Genomic DNA, 24,033 nt, shown 5'->3' on the forward strand with positions numbered 1-24,033 from the left:
GCTGAGGATTGAACTCAGTGTCTTACGCATGGTAGGCAACTGCTCTACCACCAAGCCATGACACCAGCCCCTTTAGCTCATTCTTAAAGTAATTTTTCCTGTCATTAACTGAAAATTACTAGTATTTGTTTCTTTTTAACTTTGTCTAATTTGTTAATAATTCTACAGTGTGCTTAAGTTTAAAATAGTTGTATCTTTTTATGAGACCATGATGATGTTTAGTAGTATGAATAAAATATGATATTAAGTAACAATTAAAGTTAATGTTAAAATTGCTCTTCTTGAATGTGTATATAAATTTTACTGTGCACCAGAGAAAAATGATCATTAATTTCATTTAGGTTGCAACTGAAAGAGGATAGAAGAATAAAAGGGCGATGAGATCACACAGTTTTACCCTTTTAGCTAAAGTCACACTGATGGAAATTCATTTCTTTTGAATAGAGAAGATTACAAAATTAATAACTTTCCTAGAAGAAGAGAAATGGAATATTTGTATAATTATTTTGACTAATGGTGGAAAGTGAAATGAAGGAATTAGGAAGTTGATATTTTACTTAAGTGTGGTGAACATTTTTTAGTAAGAGCCTGTATTTCAATAATCAGAAGACTGGCATGTGTCATCTCCTATACAGGCTTCTCTTTTCTATTTAACTCTTGAATTATCAGTTTCTTGGCAGGTCTTCTTAGAAGTTCTGCAAAACATTTAGTTTGTTAAATTTGCAATTGTTTGTGATTATTCTACTTTTGTAGTTTATTTAATTTTGTCACTTTTTGTTGAAATATTTATATACCCATTTTCTACATATTAATTCCCCGGAGGATAGGACCGTTTCCATCTATTCTTTGTATATATAAAGGGCACTTTAAGAATGCTACTTACAATGTCTTGTTGGGTGATTACTCAGTCATCAAATAACTAACCTCAGCTGATGACACCTCACAGCCAGTTAAATTTGCTTTCACAACCACAGGTTGTTCTGCATGCAGTCTTGCAAATGTGTGCTCTTGGTCAGAAAGGAACTGAACATAAAAAGAACATCTGCTTTTTTTCCATCTAGTGTGAAAAGAATGTCTACCTTGGAGTAAATAAACTTGGTTTCTAGGCATTTTGCTGCCACTGGAGATGACCTTAGTAGAGTCCCTTATTCACTCCATACTTCAGTTTCTCAATCTATATGACAGGAGTAGTAAGATCTAGATTTTATCTTCATGGGGTTATTAAGAGTCTACAACAAACTATTACAACTTTATTATTAATTTTTTTAAAATTGAAGTCCTAAACAATTAGAGATATGGTTTGCTGTTTCTGTCTGTTGCCTTGCTGTTAGACTGTGCCTTTTGAGGACAGCACCAGAATCCTGTGTATCTGGTACCTTGTATACTGTCTGGTGTGTAGGAAGCATATAGAAATACTTGCTTAGTAGAAAAAGTAAATTTTATTACTGGGGAGGGGGGGATAAAAAGTTTGTTTTCTACTCCTGCCTTTGTTCTCATAAAGCCACAATAACCAACGAGGTTATCCTCTCTGTTCCTTGAGTTTCTTCTTGCTCAAATAAGAGGTTGGGCCAAGCCTGAGGTGTCTTCCCTCTAAAATATGAAGCTGAGACTTTATATAATGTTACTAGAATTGCATGTTTGATAAAGTGCCAATGCCTTAGACAGTACCTGACACATAGTAGGGACCAGAAGTTTTCATTTAATATGTGGAGAAAGGACCAGGGGGTCTGCCTCTCTGTATGAGTGTGTGGAATGCACTTAAGATTGAGCTTTTGAGCCCATTGGTCTGATCTAGATGTGTTCTTTGAATTATGAATAGTGAGAAAATACAAGTTTTACAGTCATGTTATTACACTGTAATTTTCTAACACTCCTTTCCTTTCTGTTTGTTGTCATTTAACTGACTTAGTCTGACAGAATGAATAATGGATTCCATGTAAAATCGGAACATGCATAGCCCTGTTTTCTGGGGAAGGTGCTGTGCTTTCTGCTTTTCTATAGTAGCTGCCATCTGTATGTGAATGGACCGTCCTTGATAGCTGCTCATTCTTTATAGGGTAGCAGCTAAACCAATTGCATCTTTAACTCTGGGTCCCTTGTGTGTCTTAACCTTCAACTATGTTAGTTGCAGCTAAGTGGCAAGTGCCAATATATAGTAGTCTGAGAAGCTTTATTTTTGACTTTGTGGAGTGTCTGCTTTGCCAAAACTTCATACAGGTGCTCAGTGTGCAGAGTTAAATAGTATTGCTTTTACATTTTCCTTTTGCTTAAACTCAACCTGTGAGCCAATAAGAACTTAATGGTGAATAAGTACTTACCTTGAATTCAGTTTAAACATGAGGGCTCCAAAACTTGGGCTTTTGAGCTTACAGTTCAGCTGGGGAGAAATAAACTGTTACTTGTGAATCAGATGAAAATAGAAGATATCATATACTAATCACCTGTGCAATGTGATTTGGGTAATGAATGCCTTGGACATCTGTAAATGGAAAAAATAGAGTGCTGTATTTTTGGGGAAATAGTATTTCTTATAAGGCTTTGGGGATGAGTAGATTTAAGGTCATGAAATAGACTGAAAAAGAGAAATGAATAAATAATTTTGTTTACTGTGTTAAGTGCAATTTCTATTCTGTATTATTAAGAAGAGCTCATATTCAAATTAAGAGCTTAGTACAGTTTACTATAATTTAAGAAGAAAATGGGTTTGTAAAAGCATCACTAGATCCAAATAAAATAATTTCCAATGACTGTATTGGGAGATGTTAGATTTATTTTATTTTCTTGGACATAAATGACAGAATTATTAGAATTATTTTTCTTAGTGGCATAGGTCTGGAGGAACCCTTCAAGGGGCATCTAACTCAGCCCAACTTCTTGCTTATCGGCAGATTTTGAAGCCATTTCCAGACTGACTGGCTTCTTTCCTGTTCTTTGTGTTTTCTAGGAAAAGAGATTCCACAAGTTTCTGTGGTTACCCACTCCATTGTTTAGGAAAGAATTGGTTTTTCAAAACTAAAATTGAGAGCTTTAGGGCAATTGAGTTTTTTATATTTTAGAGAATGTAATTATTAGAATTCAGAATAGCTTATTTGCTTTGAACCACATAGAAGCTTGTAGTAAACACTTACCTATTTGGCCAAACTGAAAATTGGAATTTTCTTTCACTGGGTCTGGGATAATACTAACATCCTCAGACCCAAAGAATTCTCATTTTCCCCATTGAATAACGTTCATTATGTTTTCAATCTGCTGGGTACTAGCATGCAGAGATGAATCAGAAATATTCTGTGCCTAAGGGGAACTGACAGCCCAGTGAAAAATATGGCAGCTATCTGTTGCATTGGATTCTGTTCAACTTACCTTGAGGGAAGGGAGAAGTTTTGTAAGGCAGATGGCATGTCTTTTAGTGTCTTTTGCCTATTCCATGGTTGGCTTGTGCCAGGCCATTTTTATGTGTCTAATTTAACTTTCATGAGATCCCTGCAAGGTGAACAATATCATCATCACCTTACAGTGGCGTAAAACCACAGGGAGTGAATTTTAGTTATTTGCCTGCTGTCGTATAGCCAGAAAGTGGCAGGACTGGAACACAAATTATTTTCATGTACAGGGCACTTATTTGTCAATACATAGAGCCTGTCATGAGTAGTATATTACTTTTTTGGTGTATGTCTTTAGATTTTACATTGCCCTAACTGTGGGAGACAAGCCACTTCATTCGTTCATTCAGAGTCTGAATGTGGACCAATAATCACATATTTTTAATATGGTATGTTGATTTCAGTGGGGGTGGGGTGCAGGGGAGAAGTTTGCTTGAGTTGATTCTAAGACCCTTTCTGTGGGTGTTGGAAGACAATATGAATTATGTAGTTTTTTTCGTTCGTGGATTTTATGTTTTTGGTGGGGAAGTTATTAGAGCAGTTTATTGCAAGTAAGACAAAGGCAAGAGAAAATACAGTATACCCGATAGAGGGGCAGGCAGGTAGGCTATGGATGAGAATGCCCATAAGTATTCTTTTTTTGAGTGAGCCTCACTGTTTTCATGTATATAAGAGATGAGGCAAGAGTAGGCCTTAAAGTTTCTAACATTATGCTGTTAAACCAGAAAGGTAAAAATCATACTTTTCTGGTTGGCAAGTAGGGAATGAATTAAATTAGCCCAGGAGGTTATCAGTTTTACTAATAAGAAATTTACCTTTTTCATAGTTAACTCTGTAAAAATCAATTGTTTGGTGCTATCGAGAGGGGATTTGGGGTTTACAAAAATTCTTGGCTGTGGTTCAATTTCTTTTAGACTTAATGTTTTACAGAATCTTTGGTTACATTTTTCACATCTTTAATTAAAATGACATAAATGATAACAATTATTATTTGTCTTTATTTTCTAAAGGACCTAAAAAGTCACCCAATCCCATTTTCATTTAACAGATAAGAAAATTAAGGTGCAGAAAATTAAGTGATTTGCTCAAGATCACAAAGCTAGCATTAATATAATTTAATGGTTATTTTTAGCTTATAGCATGACTAGAACATTTGAAAAAAATATTTAGAAATGAAGTTTCTATTAGCAACAATAATATTCATTTGAATTTAAATGATTCTAATGTGGAATATGAGGTTCATTCTCCCAAAGAGGCACTTTACTTGTCAGAGGATTTTAAATAATAATGATTTAAAGTTAAGAGCCCCATGATTTGATATAGTCTGGAGGTGTCATTCATGCATTTACCACAAATCTTTGTAGAACATTCAATCTGTTGCTTTAGCCAGGGTAGATAAATGAGTATTTTTGGAGACTGAGCAGTACAGTACAAGTCTTGTGTAACCTTGTTGAGATGGTCTAGTCAGAATTAAGTCTGTACTGACATTTTTGTTTACTGGAGAGTTTCATGTTTCAACGTTTTGTTCATTCATAGGTTCATGGATTATAGGTAGGAAGACCACAAATGAAATTTGTAGCCAAAAAGAAGTTCTTGAAAAGAAATATGTTCATGAACTTAAAGTGGGAATTACTCATTGTATGCTTAAATATTGACTCTTGCATGGACCAAGTAATCTTTGTTCCTTAGGACTGCTTCAGGCCATTGCCCTCTCTAATAACTGAGGCATTGTTGCTCTCGTTTGAGCTTGTTCTATGGAATTTTGGCAATGCATGCATCCTCTTTCTGCATGTAAAAGCATGAGTAAATATTTTTTCTTAGCTTTGATATTTTTGTAGCTTACATTTTATATGAGCCAGACTAATATAATGTAATACCAGGATTACATAATTTAAGACGTCAGGGTTGCTTCCAGGGCTATGCGATAAAGTATTCATTTATCAGGAAGTTTACAAGCTGTATTTGTTGCTCATTCACTACCTGTAGAGAAACACCACAGAGCTGTTTTCCAAATGAGAAAATGGAGTCAAAGAACTTAAGGCCAGAGGGAATGGTTTTCTTAGAATTTAAGATAACATTTATAATTTGTTCAGAATTCAGTCCTAGTAACTATTGATTTTAGTAACATATAGTTTTGAAATTCCAGAAATTTCCAACTATTGTTGTTACACACAAAACTATTTTTGATAAAAATATGATCAATAAAATTTTTTATGTGTGTCTAATTTAACCTTCACGAGATCCTTGCAAGGTGAGTAATATCATCATCACCTCACAATGGAGTAAAACGACAGGGAGTGAATTTTAGTTATTTGCCTGCTGTCATATAGCTGGAAAGTGGCAGGACTGGAACACAAATTATTTTCATGTACAAAGCATTTATTCACCAGTACACAGAGCCTGTCATGAGCAGTATATTACTTTTTTGGTGTTTGTCTTTACCGTTATTAGAAGAAGATACTTTCCATTTTCCTAAAGTCATGACATGGGGAAGTAGCACCGCCAGTCTGGATGATGAACTGGTCAGCAGGCTGAGGACCTAATCTGTCAGACTGTGGTATGTGTACTTATGTGTTTGCTTGTAAGTGGGGAAGGAGGGGAGGCAAGTAGTGAAGGGGGAATAGAGTAGTAAACACCTTTGAAATATAATAGACTTTAGGATTCACTAGAAGTACTGAGTTCTGTACCTTGGGCTAGATGTCCTAGTAAAAAATTAAGTAGCTATAGGTGGACACAATATCTTTATTTTATATTTGTGTGGTTAAAAAAATTAAGTAGCATACTCTTGTCATTGTCATTTTTCATCCCTCAAATAATAGCTCCATTTTTTAATATTTAAATGTAAGTTTGAAATAGTTCAGACTTAATAGTAGTTAGAATGCTTTTGGATACAACTAATAAAAAACCCAAATCAAAATTTAAACAGGGAAAAGTTATTACATATGTAACCAGGATGTTTTAAGGGGGATTTATTTCTTTCAGGTTGAAGCATGTGTTTTCTCTGTGTTTCTACTGTGTCATCCTAGACGTGAAGGCATGGACCCAGGAGGCTTTCTGGATGGTTACAAGATGGCTGCTATTATGTAGATGTTGGAGCCATCCTCCAGATGTTAGAGTTGAAACACAATATTTAGAAGCCTGTGTTTCTTATTTCTTTTTGAAAACAATGACACTTCCTCCTGTGTGTGTTTCTATGTCCCCACCTCCACATCCTACAGATTTTTATTCATATATTATTGACCAAAGTTAATTTTTAACATGTCCCAACTTAACCCGGGTGGGGGAAATAGATCTGCCATAATTAGCTTAGACAAATCAGGGTTCTTCAGTTGGGCCTGGAATATATGTTAGCTCTTCCTGAAGCACATGACTAGTCTGAGAATGGTAAATTCTAAAAGTCAAGTTCCATTAAAAGGAAGGACAAGGTCGGGGAAAGAGTGTGAATTAAGCAATGTGTGTTACTACATTGATGTCTGATGTTCAAGGTCATCTCAAAAGCATTGAAAATGTTTTAATTAGGAACAGTGATTTAAATATAGGAAGATAATAAATATATTTTAGCCTAATATGAAAATTTATTTTCTTTACATATTTCCTACATGTAGTTGTAAAGAAATATGAAATAGTACAAGGGTCTAGATATACGGTTCTGTATAATTCATTCTTTTTAATTTTTTTATTCTTTTTATATGACAGTAGAGTGTATTTTAACACTATACATACATGGTGTATAGCTTATTCTAATTAGGATCCCATTCTTGTGGTTGTACATGATGTGGAATTATACTGGTCATGTATTCGCATATGAACATAGGAAAGTTATGTTCAGTTCATTGTACTGTCTTTCTTATTCTCCTCTCCACTCCCTTCTCTTCATTCTCCTTTATCTAATCCAATTGAACTTCTATTCTTCTCCTCTCCACTTTCCTTCACTGTGTGTTAGCATCCACGTATTAGAGATAACATTCAACCATTGGTTTTTTGGGGGACTGGCTTATTTCCCTTAGCACGACATTCTTCAGTTCCAACCATTTACCAGCCAATGCCATAATTTCACTCTTCTTTATGGCTTACTAACATTCCATTTTGTATATATACCAAATTTTCTTTATCCATTCATCTGTGGAAAGGTACCTAGGTTGGTTCCATAGCTTAGCTATTTTGAATTGAGCTGATATAAACACTGATGTGGCTATAATTCATTCTTGTAAATAGCTTGCATTTAAAAAATTTTCATGTAATTCCTTAGTCCATTTCATGTTGCTATAACAGAACACGTGATGCTAGGTAGTGCATAAAGAAAAGAGATTTATTTGGCTCATGATTCTGGTGGTGGAAGGTGGTCCAAACAGCATGGTGCTAGTATTCTGGAAAAGTTCCCTCCCCCACACCCATGGCTATCACAACATGGTCAGGAAGTAGAAAGGAAACCAATGGACTGTGTAGAAGGGCCAATTGCATGGTGTGGCTTTGCTTTCCAATAGCCCAGTTTATCAAGAACTAATTCAGTCCCATGAGGTTTGACCTATTCCAAGACATCATGAATCCATTCATGAGGGTATAAGTAACCCTATAACCTAGTTACCTTTCATGAGGCCCTACCCCTTAAAAGTTTGACTACTCCAACATCATTTTATTGGATACCAATCTTCCAGCATATGTCCTTTTGAGGGATAAACCATATCCAAAACCATAGCACCCAGGAACAAAGTATATGTATGTCTTCACACATGAACCAAGTTTTGTAAAACATTAAAATAGAGATTCTGAATCCAAGCTTGAAAATGCTCTTTGACATTATGAATTATCTTCCTGGTTCACAGCTAATCTCTAATAAGCTAACAGTGTTAACATGTTTGTTATCACAAACTCTGGTTTACTTTTGGAATTTGTCCCATATATTGGTTTTCTTATCATAAGGCCAAATAGTGTGAAGTCAAATGATCTTTCTAAATTTATGGGAATTGGCATTTAATTATTTTTGTTTCTGTGTCAAAAATCCCTGTTCTATTTCAATTGAATGTGGTATTTTGTTTGATGTGACTTTTTTGGCCTCTGAACTCAAATTAGGCCAATTGTTCTGAATAATCTCTCTTTCTTTTTCTGCCAAGTTTCTTTCTTTTCTGTCCTCTGAACTCTAACTGCTTTGTTCTCTACAAACTGCCTCTATAGAATTGGAACATGAGGCTGTCTGGGTCAGGGCAAACCAGCTGGGCTTGACAGAAGTTAGGGTTAGATTAGCTTCATTCGACAAGGATCAGTACGTCTGATCCAGTTGCTAAATCTTGGAAGACTAGAATTTTCCATTCTATAAGCACAATTCCATGACATCTTGCCTTTCTTTTGCTCTTACGACATCTTCATCTTAGTTGTATCTATTTCTACAACCTCTCAAATCTGAATAATTGACTTAGATCCATCTAATGGTCAGCTACATACCCCTGTCCTGTAATTCACTTGATCCCCTCTGTCACCCCTTTAATCAAAGCTTTCCTATGCCTGTGGTTTCATTTCTGTGTAACTGGTGTCCAGGTTAGGCATTCTGACATTTTTTTCTTCATCATTCATTCAGCAAGTATACGAGGTAGGTTCAAGCACTGAGGGGATGAGGGAATGACACACATTTATAAAATAGGATGCAAATCTCTGAAGAACAATGGAAGAGGAGAGGCAAGACTTGGACTCAACTGTAAAGTTACCTATAAAGCAAGGTGGGAAGCTGAAGGTAACTGTGGACTTTGCTCTCCCTCATGGGAAGAGCCTCATTCCCGCTGCACTGTGCAGACGTGGCTGTAGCAGAGCTCTTGCTAATGTCTTTTAAACACACTTTCTCCCTGTGTCTCTTCCAGTTCTTCCATTAATGTGGGAAAATCTTCCCTCACCTTTTGTTTATATTGCTGCTAGAAAATGTGTTCAACGCAGAGCAATATTGGTGCTCTGCCTCCCCTACCTGCATTTGGAAATGGAATTATGTGTATTAAAAATACTGTGCCACTGACTTCTAAGGGTCACAAGTGCCTAGTTTCCCCCAGAAACCCAGCACAGGTCATCTTCAACTCCTTAATGCTTTAATTGAGAACTTTCCCTGAAGCTTCTATATTTCAGAGAAAAGAAGTTCTTTTAGTGGTGTTCTCCTTGATTGCTTTCCAATATTTCAATGAACTAGTTTTCAATTATTTATCATTATAAAAGTATATTGTTCCAGTGGTGAAGTAAATAACTTCTGTGGGCTACCTGCAATGCCACCATTTATAATATCATGTATTTCATTTGCCATATGACTATAAGTTGTGGCCTTCCACCAAGGAACATACTGTCCCTAAATACTTGATTGTGTATATCCTTCCTGTTTTCAGCCCTGGCTGCATTTAAAATTGTGCCCTCATGCATTGCCAAACTGGTTGGCTTGTCCATGAAAATTGAATCCCGTGGAATCCCTGGCATTTTCTGTAGACGTTTCTTCCTGCTCCCATTAAATAGAATTTTTAATGGTTTTTTAGGGCCTTCTGTATAATAACCCTCTTTTCTTTCTTTCTTTCTTCCTTTCTTTCTTTTTTTTTTTTTTTGGTAGTCCTAAGGACTACACCTGGGCTTCATGCCTGCTAGGCAAGTGCTCTACCACTTAGCTGTATCCCCAGCCTTCTTTATTTTTTATTTTGAGATAAGGTCTTGTTAAGTTGCCAAGGCTGGGATCCTCCTGCCTCAGCCTTCCAAGTAGCTGGGATTACAGTCATGTATAGTGACACCTGGAGTAATGTCACTCTTCGTAGAATTATTTTAAAAAATCACAGTAGCAGAAGGAATCATGTTTCTCAATTTACCTTAGTCTGGAATGACTTTGAGCACCTAGCCTGATATCTATCAATAAATATGTATTAACTATCAACTGTATACAGGGCTTAGTACTAGGTGACACCAAAAAAGATCTAAGAACAGCCTATTCTCACGGAACATATAGTGTGCTTACAATGAAATAAACTAAAACACAATCAAGGAACAGGTCAGTCTTATTGTGAAGTGACAGCAATGATAAAGAAGAAGAGAGAGGAATCAAATATTATACCATTGTTCTGGTATAATCCAAGAGGCGAGCATCTGAGGATTCTTCCCGTTTTTCTCTATGGTATATGTGATATAGCTCATGTGGTAGGAAGTGCTTAGAGGTAGGCCAGTTCTTTAAGGAGATTTCTCAGAGGGACTCCCTGATTTCTAGTGTGTATTCTTTATAATCAGAGGTACTCTGTAATTGGCAATATCTTATTCTCTATGGGGAACAATAAATGATATGTCAGAGTATTTTCTCTTCTCCTTGTTCTGTATTTTTTGATTCGTTTACTTAGAAAAATCTTGAATCTTCAGAGACCTGGGTGCATTTGTGAATTAAAAGAAAACACTGGTACATTTTCAGTAGGTCTTTGGACTCCCAAATCTTTTCCTACACTCTTTCTTTTCCAACAGTCAGCCTTGTTTTTTGGTCCTTCAGGTACTTCCTGGTTTCAGTGCCATGGCTGAGTTTTCTTTCCTTATAGTCAAAAGGTTTGCTTTCCAACTAGCATCTCTCCTCTTTGTGGCCAGTGTGTCGATTTGACATGGGGTAGTTAAGTATGGGCAGAACCTTGGTGGGGGGAAGATGATGCTGTGGTTTCCAGGACTTCACTCCTACTCTTCTGTTTCACTCTTCTTCTCTCTTTGTATGTTGAAAGTAATATGTGCTTATTAAGAAAAATATGAAAAAGTTACACAGTTTTATTGTCTTCACCTAGGCTATTGCATTGCAGTTGTCATTTTGCTGTGTTTTCTGGACCTTTTTTTTAATTCATGAGTATTTAGTTTTTATAAAATGTATTTGTAGTTATTCTACACACACCCTTCTTTTTTCACTGGTAGGAATCACTTTTCATTTTTGTTTGATAATTTGTAATCCTCCTAGTTTAAAAAAAATTAACAGACTGCTGTGTATCTTTGTTTATAAAGTGTTTTAATGTGTAAGCCTCTTTCTGCAAGTAGAGTCTCCTGTGTGTGATTTCTAGGTCACAGGACACGACTTGTTGTTGCATTCTATACTGTTAGGTTTTACATATTGTCATATTTCTTTTCTTTTCTTTCTTCCTTTTTTTCAGAGTTCTTTATTTTATAATTTATTTATTTTTTATGTGGTGCCGAGGATCGAACCCAAGGCCTCACTTGTGCTAGGCAAGGGCTCTGCCACTGAGCCACACCCCAACCCACAAGTTGTCATATTTCTTTTTTTTTTCTTAAGAGAGAGAGAGAGAGAGAGAGAGGGAGGGGAGAGAGAGAGAGAGAATTTTTTAAAAATTTTTTAGTTTTTGGCGGACACAACATCTTTGTATGTGGTGCTGAGGATCGAACCCGAGCCGCACGCATGCCAGGCGAGCACGCTACCTCTTGAGCCACATCGCCAGCCCGTCATATTTCTTAATAAATTAATTTTCTTGAAAAAACAGGTTCCATTTCACTTCCAGTCACACGTTTCACTTTCCATTTCACATAGTATAAAGTTTATTGCTCTAATTGGCCTTTTTTCTTTTTAAAAGAGTTATTTTTATTTTAATCAACAATCTTGAGCATTTTATCTGATTTTTCCCCACTATAGATAGTGATGCAAGGAATATTCTCTCATGAATTTTATCTTTGTCCTTTTTTAAAAAAAATTTGTTTTTTTAGTTTGTAGTTAGATACAATACCGTTATTTTATTTATTTATCTTTATGTGGTGCTAAGGATCGAACCTAGGACCTCGCACATGTGAGGTGAGCACTCTACCACTGAGCCATAACCCCAGCCCCTGTCCATGTTTTTATGATTATTGAAAGGGAGATTGCTGGACTGAAGAATATAAACATTCCATGAAACTAATAGCCAAGTTTCTTTTAACTGATACCAATTAACACATTTACCAGCATGTGCAATCTTCCTAGTACTAAGAGTAAGCATTTTTAAAAAATATTTATTTTTTAGTTTTAGGTGGACACAGTATTTTTGTTTCACATTTATGTGGTACTGAGGATCGAACCAGTGCCTCATGCATGCTAGGAGAGCACTCTACCATTGAGCCACAACCCTAGCCCCAGAAATAAGTATTTTTTTTAATGCAAATTTCAGGGAATGTGAGAAGGAAAAGACCTTGGTGTTTCAATTTACATTGCTTTTATTACTAGGGAGGCTGAACATTTGCTCAAGTTATTTGTTGGTTAATTGCATTTTCTTCAGCTTTGCTTTCAAGGCCCTTTTCACCTTATCTCGCATTATTCAAACTTACAAATATTTATTAAAGCCTGCCAACTACCTTCTCCCATTCCAAACATATACCCACACACTAATCAAGCTAATCTCCCTATTGTTCCTTTGAATGTTAAGCTTTTACTTTGAGTGCTTTTGTTCATGGTTTTTCTGCTCCTAAATGCCTGCCTCTCCCTTCTTCTTAAGCTATGCTGATTTCCATCCTTGGGTTCAGCCCAATGGTCTTCCTAAAACTGGTTTTCTGGAGAGCAGACTCTGGGGCTTCAGCTCTGTAGTAGTCCATACTGCCTTCTTCAGGCTCTGCCCTAGGAGCAGGCAAAGAAGATGAATATAGAAATAGGCATGTCTACATTTGATTTCTGGTGTAAGTGACTTAGTCCCCTGAGCCTCCATTTCTTTGTCTCAGCATCCTTATAAAATGTGAATGACAATAGAGTCTGCCTCTGGAATTGTGAGGAGCAAATGTGATAAAGCTAAGAGGGCCTAAGGCTGGTGTAGAGGGCCTAAGGCTGGTGCTTAGTATATAGGAAACTCTCCTTTAGTGCCCATTGTTTTAATTGTCATCTCAGAATTTTTTTTTGTTGTTGTTGTTGTTCCATAGGACTCTCCTGTACCACCCCAGAGGCTGTGTACTGTCTCTTTCTTGTAAATTAGTTATGTACTCTCAAGTGAACACAAGGTTCTAAAGGGGAGGGATTGCATTTTAAGTCTTTGCATGTCCTAATGCACTATGCTGCTTGAGTATAGTTGGGTAGCTTTGGTAGTGGTGGAAATTAGAGGAAGGCAGTGATGAGGACCTCATTTTCAGCTTTTCATAAGACCTTTACTAGGAGAACTTTCTCCTAGGGCCTTTTAAAAAATGTTAGCTTTTGTTGCTTATTCAGCCAACTGGAGTTACTCAGTAGAAAATGTTTAAGAGATCCAGATTATACCACCGGATTTCACTTTTCCATATAGTGTTTCAAAGTGTTGTATTCATTAGTATTTGTCAGAGGGCTGGGGATGTGGCTCAAGAGGTAGCACGCTCTCCTGGCATGCGTGTGGCCCAGGTTGGATCCTCAGCACCACATACCAACAAAGATGTTGTGTCTGCCGAGAACTAAAAAATAAATATTAAAAAAAATTCTCTCTCTCTCTCTCTCCTCTCTCACTCTCTCTTTAAAAAAAATTTGTGAGAAACCTATGGTTAATGTAAAGGGGGTCCGGCGGATCATTGGAGGGAGAGACCACACAAGAGACTTACTCCATGCAATTGACAAAAGGGGATTTATTGGGGATCCATTCCAGCGCGCTGGGGCTCTGTGCTCACTAAAGGAGGGAGAGCAGCTGAGAGCCCAGAGCAAAGGTCAAGCAGAGCTTAAGTACACTTTTTGGAGAGGGCGGTGGGCTTTGCATACATCAGAACAAATCATCATGAGGCGCGGGGAAATTGAACAACTCTGAGACGTGATTGGCAAATCCATTGGCGGGAACAGCTTGGACAGGGGTGATTGGTCATTCCTAAGCGGGGTACACATTCAAACTGATTGGTTCGGGCCCTGTGACAAACTGCACAGGGCCCTAGGCTAAATGGCTAGTAGGGTGTAGTCTTAACTATCTCAGGAAGCTGGGTGTAACAGAGGAACTCAATAATACCTAATCTTTTGCATTTTAATTCAAGCCTTCCAGCTTAGAAACTTTACCCTTTCAGTTAATACCACAAGAAGCCATAAACTAAACCAGATTCTTTCCCCTTTTAACTTTCACATGCCCTGGATTAACGGCAATGTTACTCCCTCATTTACACCTGGTATTTCCTAGCATTCTCAAAAAGCTGAAACAATGATTCATGTTTAGTCACTGTGTAACTGGCTATTTTCATTTATTTAAAATAAAAATAACAAAAAATATCCCGGGTAAAGATCTCCACGTATTTTAGCTAGTGACAGATGCTCTGATCAGTATTTCTACTTAAGTCAGGCATTTTTTACATACACCTCAAGCCTTGCAATTAAGCTTTATGTCTTTCCAAGCATAACAGTTAACCAATAAACCAAAATATCAGCCTGGTCTGGCTTAGCTCAGTGGTCTTTTGATTTCTTCCAGTCTGTTTGATGTGGAGGTTTATTGAGATTTATCTACTGAGCTGTTCATAGTTTGTAGGGCTGGGAGCATTGACTATATTATATAAGATTCCATTAGTGACAGAAGAGTGTGGACAGTCTCTGCAGTGTAGATAGTCTAGCCAGTTGTACTGGTCATGATTTTGTTGAAATTTTTAAGACTGTTGTCGAGCTTTTTATTAAATACTCAATGGTTTTTCTTATTTCCCAGTTTATACTCCAAGCCTCAAAGCAGATGTGCTTTGATTGGTTCAATTTAGTAGAAAGTTTCTTAACTTTCAGTATGCAGATTTAAAAACTTTTCCAGTTATTTGGACTAGTTATCATCAAGGGAAGTAAAAATAAAAATATATAGTAATCAATCATAAATATTGCTAGATGGGGAGGTAAACATCATTCCATTATATTGTTTAAGGTGGAAACAGCATTGGCGTATCCAACTTTATAACAAAGCCTGCAGAGGGCTTTCTTATACTTATCTTATGTATTCCTAATAGGAATGTTCAATATGGAAAGTATTATTGTCCTCATTCTAGATGACACACTTGGAGTTTAGATGATTAATTTGCTACATGCCTCATACCTAGTGTGAAGCAGAGCTGGTGTTTGAATTCAAATGTGACTCCTAACCCAGTTATTTTTCCATTACATTAAAGTTTTTTTTTTTTTGTTCAATAATATACAGTATTTCTAAAAGTAACAAGAGTTTTGCCAAGCAGTTTTCCAGTGGTTTAATCATGTCCTCTTTCCTGAGAAGTTGAGTAGAATTACTCATGTATACCCTGCAGGAGATAAAAAAAAAAGTGTCATATTAGAGGAATAATGAAACTTATCCATTTTTTTCTCCTTTAGTTGCTTCATGTACAGAATTGGGAAACTACCTGTAGGGCTTTTGTTTGATTGAGTAAGTTAGGAGTTGGCATGAGCAAATGCATGTTAGCATTCATTTGCTCATGTAGGTTTATTGACGTACTCCTGTGTACCAACAATGTGCTAAGCATTAAAAGACACATAAGTGGAAAATCTTTGCTCTTAAGCATCTCAGAATCCAGCAGAGCAGATATGTTCCAAAGTACATGACCATAGTATGGTATAGAGATGGCAAGAAGAAATTTAAAAGCTTGAAATGGAGATAAATGGTATCTCTCAGACAGGCTTCCTATAAGAGTCAGGGTCTGAGCTTGAAAGATGAGTAGAGATTAGCTAGATGAAGAAAAAACTGTGTGGAGAAAGTGAGCCAGGAGAACAGGTGTGGCATAGATGGGTTGGTGTGAATGTGTATCTTCAACCCAGGCTTTCTTGAGCACTTTAATGTGAGTACTCATTTAAAATATTGAGTCATGGAATTCTTCTTGTGGGATATTTTGCAAAGAACTGTGTTTTAAAGAACCCATTTTGGAAAACTGGATGGACCAAGTGGTGAGAAAAGAAAGTTGTGCTTTGGGGAAAATTGAGGCAGGCAAGGAGGATGGAGAGGGATATTGATTACAAGAGAGAGTATAATAGTAGATCTGATAGGACTTGATGGAAAATGAGGGGACCAGGGAAGAGGAAAGATAGTGGAGTTTTGGCTTGGATAGTTTCTGGGACCATTTGTAAAGGTGAAGATTTAGAAAGAACAGATTGTTGAGGGAAGATTTCAAGTTCAGTTTTGCAACTATGTTTTGAGATACTGAGGCATGTGGAGTGGGTCATATCCATTTGGCAGTTAGATATGTGAGTGGAGTCTGGGCTAGATGAAGGAGTCATCTGTGTGGAGATGATATACCATACCAGGAGTGAATGAGATCACCAGTGGGGTGAGGATAGATGCCAGGAGACATCAGTAAGTAAGTGATGTGTGCAGGAAGAGGATCTGTCAGCTCACAAGCATTTCAATAATCTAAAATTGTTTGGGATATGCTTTTCTGTTTCAAGATCCATCAGTTGTGTTTTATTTTGTTACAGAGTGCCTGAATCCACCCATGAAGGAAGTCTATTCTGTGGATTTGCCCTCTCAAGATTCAGGGTAGTCGTGGAGGAGGTGCTTCACCCACACCCTAAGCTCGCCAAGGAGCACAGTGTGATTCCCACCCAGCCCTTCTGAATTCAGTGGGAAAGGTGGAGTCATCTTGCATTGTTAAGTTTTTGAGTGTTGGGTTCCTTAAATGTAACTGGAGAAATAATGAAAGAGAAGTAAGTATTCCACTGGATTAAATGACTTCAATGGATTTTAATTTTCTCGATAAACTGTTATTAAGAAATTGTTTTGGAGATTTACTCCCTGAGTAGGATTAGCTAACCTACATTTTTCATTTGGATAAGTAGTTCTTTAATTAGAAAGCAAGATTGGAGTAATAGTTTCTCCTTGCTTTAAATAGTGTAGAGAAGATATGTGAAACTCCCAAATGAAGGTTTTCCTCCTCACAGTGGTGTGAAGCAGGGAAAACAAGAGGAAGTTATAATGTTAGGGGAAATGGTTCTCTTCATCCAGTGTACCTGTTTTTATCTTCAATTCTGGAAGTCTCTATGGAAGGGTTTTTTACCCCCTTATTCTTGTCATGCTAAGAGTTGCATATTTTCTGGCAAAAAGTTCATTACTGGCTAGGAGTGCACAAGAAATCCTTTGCCAGAGAATTAAGCAAGCAGAAGTGTGTCAAAACAAATATTCTAGTTTGAAAATATAGTCCTGCAGGAGGGGCGGGGATGTGTGGGTAGTGGAGGAGGCCAGGGCATGTTCTAAGATTGAGTATTTATTTCATAAGAATTCTGTGTTCTGAAGGACTGTTGTTTGTAGGAACTCTGGAGGAATCAGGATTGTGCTGCATTAAATGTACTGATGAGCACGGATAGTTTTTCTGGGATTTGGGGTTTGCTCTTGTGTTTAGTGTGCAGCTCATATGATGACAGCCTTTACTATGAGCGAAACATTTTGATAACAGATAGCCTTTTAAATTTAATTCAAGAGGCATTTAACAAAACTTTTGTTTACATGGAAAAACTCTGAGGCTTGAGAATATTAAACACATATAAACAAACATGCACATAAACACCAGTCCACTTCATAAGCATTTATTTGGCTAGGAAATGCCAAATTTATGTAACTCCAATCTTAAAAGTATTTGTTGATTGATTCTAAAAAGCAAAACCTTGTTTTTCCTTCTAACTTTTCCTTCTACCTTTTCCTTGTTACTTTAAAAAAATCATCATATAAATGAATAAGAGCATAGACTGGGTAAATAGAAGTTTTGTATACTTCCTTGCTATATAGTTGCTCAAAACAACTACTAGAGAAGTCACTTTTCAAATTGGAGAAACATTTTTTTAAGTTAGCTGACATTTTCTTTTTTTTTTGTCAGTACCCACTGGGATGGGTGTGGGCGCTAACCATGTTAAGTAAGTTTCAAGATAAAAGTTATTGCTTGCAGAAATGGACTTGAGTTCTTCTACAGGATTTCCTGACTGTATATTTACCTGCAGCTGACATTATTTTCTGAGAGAATTTTTAAAATAAAATATCTGCCTTGTAATATTGCAATAAGTGATCACACATGATAGAATGTATAGATAAAAATAAGCCCTCAAAATAATATTAATAAAATACAGACCCTTCATTCTTTTATCCTTTTGGCAGATTTTAGGTCTGTTGCCATAAGCAGTTCAAGGAACACATGCTTGCATCCAGAGCACTGGGAGGAAGTCTGCCTGCACTTTGATTCCCTGATTTGATACACGTTAGATACTGGAAGAAAGATGAATTAATGTAAATTTCTTTAGTTTTAGTAACTCAGAAGAGTAAAAAATTGTTGAGGGCTTGAAAAGATCATGGTGCACCATTGGAATTTGACTTTAGTAAATGTAACATTTGTTTTCTAAAGAATTATAACAACATACTTAAATTCCAGAACAGTAAGCAAAATAGCTTAAGTTCACTGACTTAAAAAAACATTTTTTATACTGCACGGTTCTAAAATAAATACTTAAAAGAAACAGAGAACAAGCCATTCTATCTTGGATTTCATTTTCCTTCAGATAGAACAGCTAGAACAAACATTCTTGCTAGTTAACATTGCCTGTGTTTTTATGAAGTTAATAACTGACCTGTCAGTCACGCCCTATATAAATACGTTAGTTTAATGCTTTCTGCTTTAGAAGCACTTTTATTTACAAGAGCTGCCAGCCAAGATTTCCAAAGGACTCCATGGGCTGTTTGCTTTGATCTGTTTTGAGGGCTGGTCTCGTTATACCTGTTGGTTTGCTCTTTATGATACCTTTGTGTAATCAGGTATGGGGAGAGCAGATGTGCAGAATAAACACATCTTAAGGAAACCAAAGCTCAAGAAAAATCATGTAATTATGAACCAACAGCTCTAGAAAAGAGAGAGAGAATATTTTCTTAAATCAACTTAGTTGCTATTATGAGAAGAGAACAGATGTCATGATATTCACCCCAGAGAAGCCTCAGCTTTTCTTTTAAATCTCAGCTTCTAATGGATGGAGGTTGTGTGTGTCCCTTACCCCTTAAATTTGTAACTTGCCGAGATGTTGCAGCTCTTCTCAGTTGTCTTTTACCTTTGACCTTTTTTCATTTCCCTAGGAAATGTTTACCACATGTCTCTATCCAAATAATCATTGCTCAGTGGGAATCATTACCTTTGCATTTTGAACTGGAAATGCCTTTTAATGTTTAAGGGAGGTTTCAAAACAGGAGAGCTTTGGATTAGTTGTTTTAAGATTTTGATTTTTGACTTCCCCAGCACTTGAGGGTATTGAATGCTTGATTCAATTTTTTTTTAATCCTTCAGAATGCCATACATATTAGTCAGTGAATGAAAGAATGATGGAAATAAAGAGAAACCAGAGTTCTTGTTTCCAGAATAACCTATTCACCTTTCAATTAATTGTAGCCCTAGCAATTCCTATGCATTATATTCACATATTACTTTTCTTTAGGAATCTGAATGTTTGGACATGTTAATTTGATTATTTTAGTTTGCTTAAAACAGTTTCCCTTACTTTTTTTTTAAACTAGGAATTTTATCATCACTTAACTGAGCTTTAGGAGGAAACGAGATTTCCAGGCATTCAGAGCTCCACTACTTTGGGAGGTTCTCTTTATGCATTTTGTGTTGATTTCACTGACATTTTTTGGTCAGCACTTTTATCCTTTTGTAATACTGGCGTCAATTTTAGATTTCCTGTGGAAGTAAAAAGCAGGTTTTTTATTAATCAGTTTTCTCCTTTCTTGCTCACAAAACTTTCAAACTCTAGTCTTTTAACAGTTATTGCATTTTATTTTGTTTCTAGTTCATATTTTTTAAATACTGGTATCTCTAGGATAACAAAGTATAAAATGCAGCCCCAAATACCCTTGGTTCAGCAGCTTTCCTCAGATAATCACTTGCCAGAGTCAAAGTATTTGGTGAATGTAGAGGTATGTTAAAGCCAGGTTTTAAACTTTTGTTTCCTCTGCAAAGCCTTTGGGGTCAAAGGTGGGAAAGCTCTGAGGTTGCCTGGAGCCAGTGCACAGGAGCACAGTCTTAGTTGTGCTGCCTGCATTGAGGCAGAAGGGTATATAAAACTCTAAAGGGTATAAAACTGCCAAAATTATGGTTTAGCATCTTTGGGCCTTTGGTTGCAGAGCCCTTTGTCAGAAATGGTTGTTGTAGGACAGTCAGAGATCAGGCCAGAGAAGCAAATTAGGAGTAAACTAGGGCAGGACATGCTACAGACAACAAGGAAGAAACTGCCTCTACAATGCACCCAGGGACGCTCCTGAAGTCGCATGGGTCCACTTAGTTGGCAGATTAGCTGCGAGTCCCCTCCAGTGTTTTCCTTTTGCATTCATCCAAGGTTCAAACCTATAATTAAATTTTCTGAACAAAGACCCTATTAACCCACACCATCCAGACTGATGACTAACAGCTCTTCCTTCCAGGTACATAAAGAAACCTGTAATGCTTAAAGGAAAATAAAGACCCTAGTCAGGTTTGTGGGGGAGGGTGAAGTGATGGAGTAGGTGTAGGAGGATTAGATTTGCCTTTCAGAAGTCATTTTTTAGTGCTGTTTAAAATGGATCTTTCAGTATTTATAGCTCTTATTCAGATATGTATGATTTACTGCATGATCTAAAACTTAGTCACAGTGATATGACTTTATTTAAATATCTATGAAAATATGTTGGTTTTTCAACTTTTAACACATTAAAAAAAATTGCTCTACTTCTTTTGTGTGGACAGTGTAGACTTACATGAAACTGTTTAGGGAAGACCCAAACACAGTTCATTGTGATACTTCTGGGCCACATCATCAAGTGTCTTACCAGTAATTGGAAATAATTCATTAGTTTGGAGTTTGAGGTCTCCACAGTCTGGCCTGCTCTACACCAGAGCCTTTTGCTGTAGCCTTCCCCACCATGTCTGCTTTACACATCTCTGCCTTAGCAGTGTGTCAGTCTCTTCCTTCTCCACACATTCTCCTCTTCCTCCTTCAGCCTCGTATGGCCCAGGGAGAGGTGATTCCCATCTGTCCTTCAAGACTGAAGGGCACCTAGAACAGTGTAGGGCTCTTCTCTGCTTTTCTCAGTCTGCAAACATCCTGGTGAGTCCCACTCCTTGTGAAACCAGCCTTGCTGAGAGTCCCTCTTTGGGCTCTCACCAATTGATTTGGCCTCCAGAGCAACAATCTACCACTTCTCTGGCTCTTAGAATGCCAGCCTTTCAATCTGGTTTGCATTTTTTTTGTTTTTCCATTCATTTCTGTCTTATTTTTTAAACTTGATTTAAAGTTCCTTAAGGCCTAGAATTATGTCTTTCTTATATGTGTGACTATGCTTCAGAGCACTTAGCATAGTACATAATACTGGCTTGTCAGTTGGTTGATGGATTGGTGCGTGTCTCAGTCCCAAGGCTTGATGTATTTGCTGTCTTTAAAGATAGTGAGCTATTTTCAGAACCACGGGTACCTTTGTACCAGGTTTATTTTTTGGCTTTGAACTTGGTAGTGGAGATGTTAGGCCCCAGTTCTGCCCAGAAAATCTGTTTTCCAAATTTTTGCATGAACAGAATGGTGTTACAGTCACATCCTGGAGCAGTTTCACCTGGGCACTGCCAACTCTTACTTATGCTGACTGGCTGACCTGTGTTGAGTGTTCCTCAGATATTATTTCAGCTTTCTGGGTTATTTTTATTTTTAATTAAAGGAAAGCTTATTTCTAAGACTTTCTTGGACCAAAGGCAAGTGAATATTCATTAAATGTTTACTTTCTTGACTTTAATTTACTTCAGCAGGTGATAACTTAGGTAGGATTAGGCCTTGACAGTGATATGACAGGGTCCTCGTTCATGGTAGTTATTGGCTTTTCCAATATTAACCTTTTATATATAGCACGAAGCCAGCATTCTGGTGTCCAAACCATATAAGGAACTGGCTTTCTTTTAATTTTGTGTTTTGAGTTTGAGGAAGATGCACAGTATGCCAAGTTGGGACTTTCGAGACTTCAGTGCTTAACTCATTTGATCTGAAAATTACTGGTAAAATTATGACTTTTGCCAACTGTAAAACCAAGTCTAAGTAGTGAATGGCCTGGTACGACTAACACAACATGCTTTAGGCCTCTGAAAGCTTAGACCAGACTCTGAGAAGAGGTTTTCATAGGCAGTAGACAATACTTCACATTCACATAGCATCTTTTCACACTGCTGTATTTATTCATTCAGTAAGTATTTTTTGAGCACTGGCTAGGAGCGAGGCATTGTCCTAGGTTCCTGGGATATAATGATGAGCAATCACCAAATATTCTACTTCTTTGCTATTATTTTGACGTTAATTTCTAGTCTGCTTCCTCTTACTAGAATGTCATCAGCTCCATGGGGAGGAGTTCTTTGTCTTATTCCCTGTTGTATCTCAAGCACCAAGGGCCGGGTCTGACAGAGCAGAAGCTCAGTATTTGTCAAATGTATGAATGAAGGTCTTCAAGGAAGGATTTAAGTGTTGCCATGAGAGCATGTGGGAATGTATGTTAGAGCACGTGGGAATGGTCTGGGGCATCAAGGAAAACACCCAGAGAAAGAAGTAGATAATGGCAGAGAAGAAGGCCAGGAAATGTTTGCCTGGGAGAGAGTGAAGGTGGGGGTGACCGCTTCTGTGTAAAAGCCTGGGGATGAGGTGTGCACAATGCAAGGAGGGACAGCCCGAGGTGAACAGAGGACCTTGTTGGCCAGCTGAGAGCAAAGAAAGTATTTCAAAGCACAGGTATAACAGGATTAGCTTTGTTTAGTATAATAATTTTGACGGCTGCATGGATGATACACTGTAGCTGGATGAGAAGTAAAAGTTGAAGACTGGGGACATCCATTTGTTTACTTGGATGGTTTTGTTTGTTAGAACAGTATTGAGTAAGATACCCAGATTTTGAAATTTTGTGCATCAGTATTTTTTTTTTAATTTTGAAGATCAACATAAAGAATCTTTTTTCTTTTTGCTTCTCAGACTTAATACTTTCAATTGTCATAACTTCAGTTTCATTGATCTTTCTTCCTCCTATTCAAATATGTCTTTGAATCCCTGTAATGTATTTTTCATTTTGGTTACTATAACTTAGTTAATATTTCCATTTTGTTAGTGTATCATTTTCTTGTCTTTGCTCATGTCTTCCTTTAATTCTTGGAGCATCTTTTTATTTTTTGAGCCACATTCCCAGTCCTTTTAAGATTTTTTTAAATTTATTTATTTTCATTAGGTATATATGACAGCAGAATGCATTTTGATTGTATAGAATGCATTGTACACAATTGCAGCACAACTTTCAGTTTTTTGATTGTACATGATATATTATCACATCATATATATGTTATATATATATATATTCACATCATATATATATACATATATATACATGATGTATTGTCACATGTCCCTAGGATAATAAAGTCCATCCCATTCTACCATCTTTCCCACCCCCATATTTCCTTCCCACCCTCCCTTTCCTTCTCTTTACCCAAAGTTTCTCCATTTTTTACATACCCCCATATGGATCAGCATCCACTTATCAGAGAGTAGATTTAGCCTTTGATTTTTTGAGGATTGGCTTAATTCGCTTAGCAGGATAAACTGATTCTTTGAGCATCTTTTTAAATTTTTTTTTGTAGTTGTAGATGGATAGAATGCCTTTATTTATTTTTATGTGGTGCTTAGGATCGAAGCCAGTGCCTCACACATGCTAGGCAAGTAGTCTGCCTGTGAGCTACAGTTCCAGCCCTTCTTTGAGTATCTTTAAGTCAGTTGTTTTAAGGTTGTGATGATGTTGTTTTC

General features: G+C 37.0%; 1 long non-coding RNA gene across 1 annotated transcript in view; it reads left to right on the plus strand.

The window, feature by feature from the left end:
* The window catches only part of LOC144374489 (uncharacterized), a 56,758-nt gene that overhangs the window by 15,565 nt on the left and 17,160 nt on the right, over positions 1-24,033 (plus strand). The window contains exon 4 of the long non-coding RNA XR_013433865.1: positions 16,690-16,917. This is a non-coding gene — a long non-coding RNA (uncharacterized LOC144374489). The remainder of the gene's footprint in view (positions 1-16,689; positions 16,918-24,033) is intronic.

The sequence above is a fragment of the Ictidomys tridecemlineatus genome, unplaced genomic scaffold, assembly GCF_052094955.1.
Source record: "Ictidomys tridecemlineatus isolate mIctTri1 unplaced genomic scaffold, mIctTri1.hap1 Scaffold_722, whole genome shotgun sequence".
In the NCBI taxonomy this organism is placed as follows: Eukaryota; Metazoa; Chordata; class Mammalia; order Rodentia; family Sciuridae; genus Ictidomys; species Ictidomys tridecemlineatus.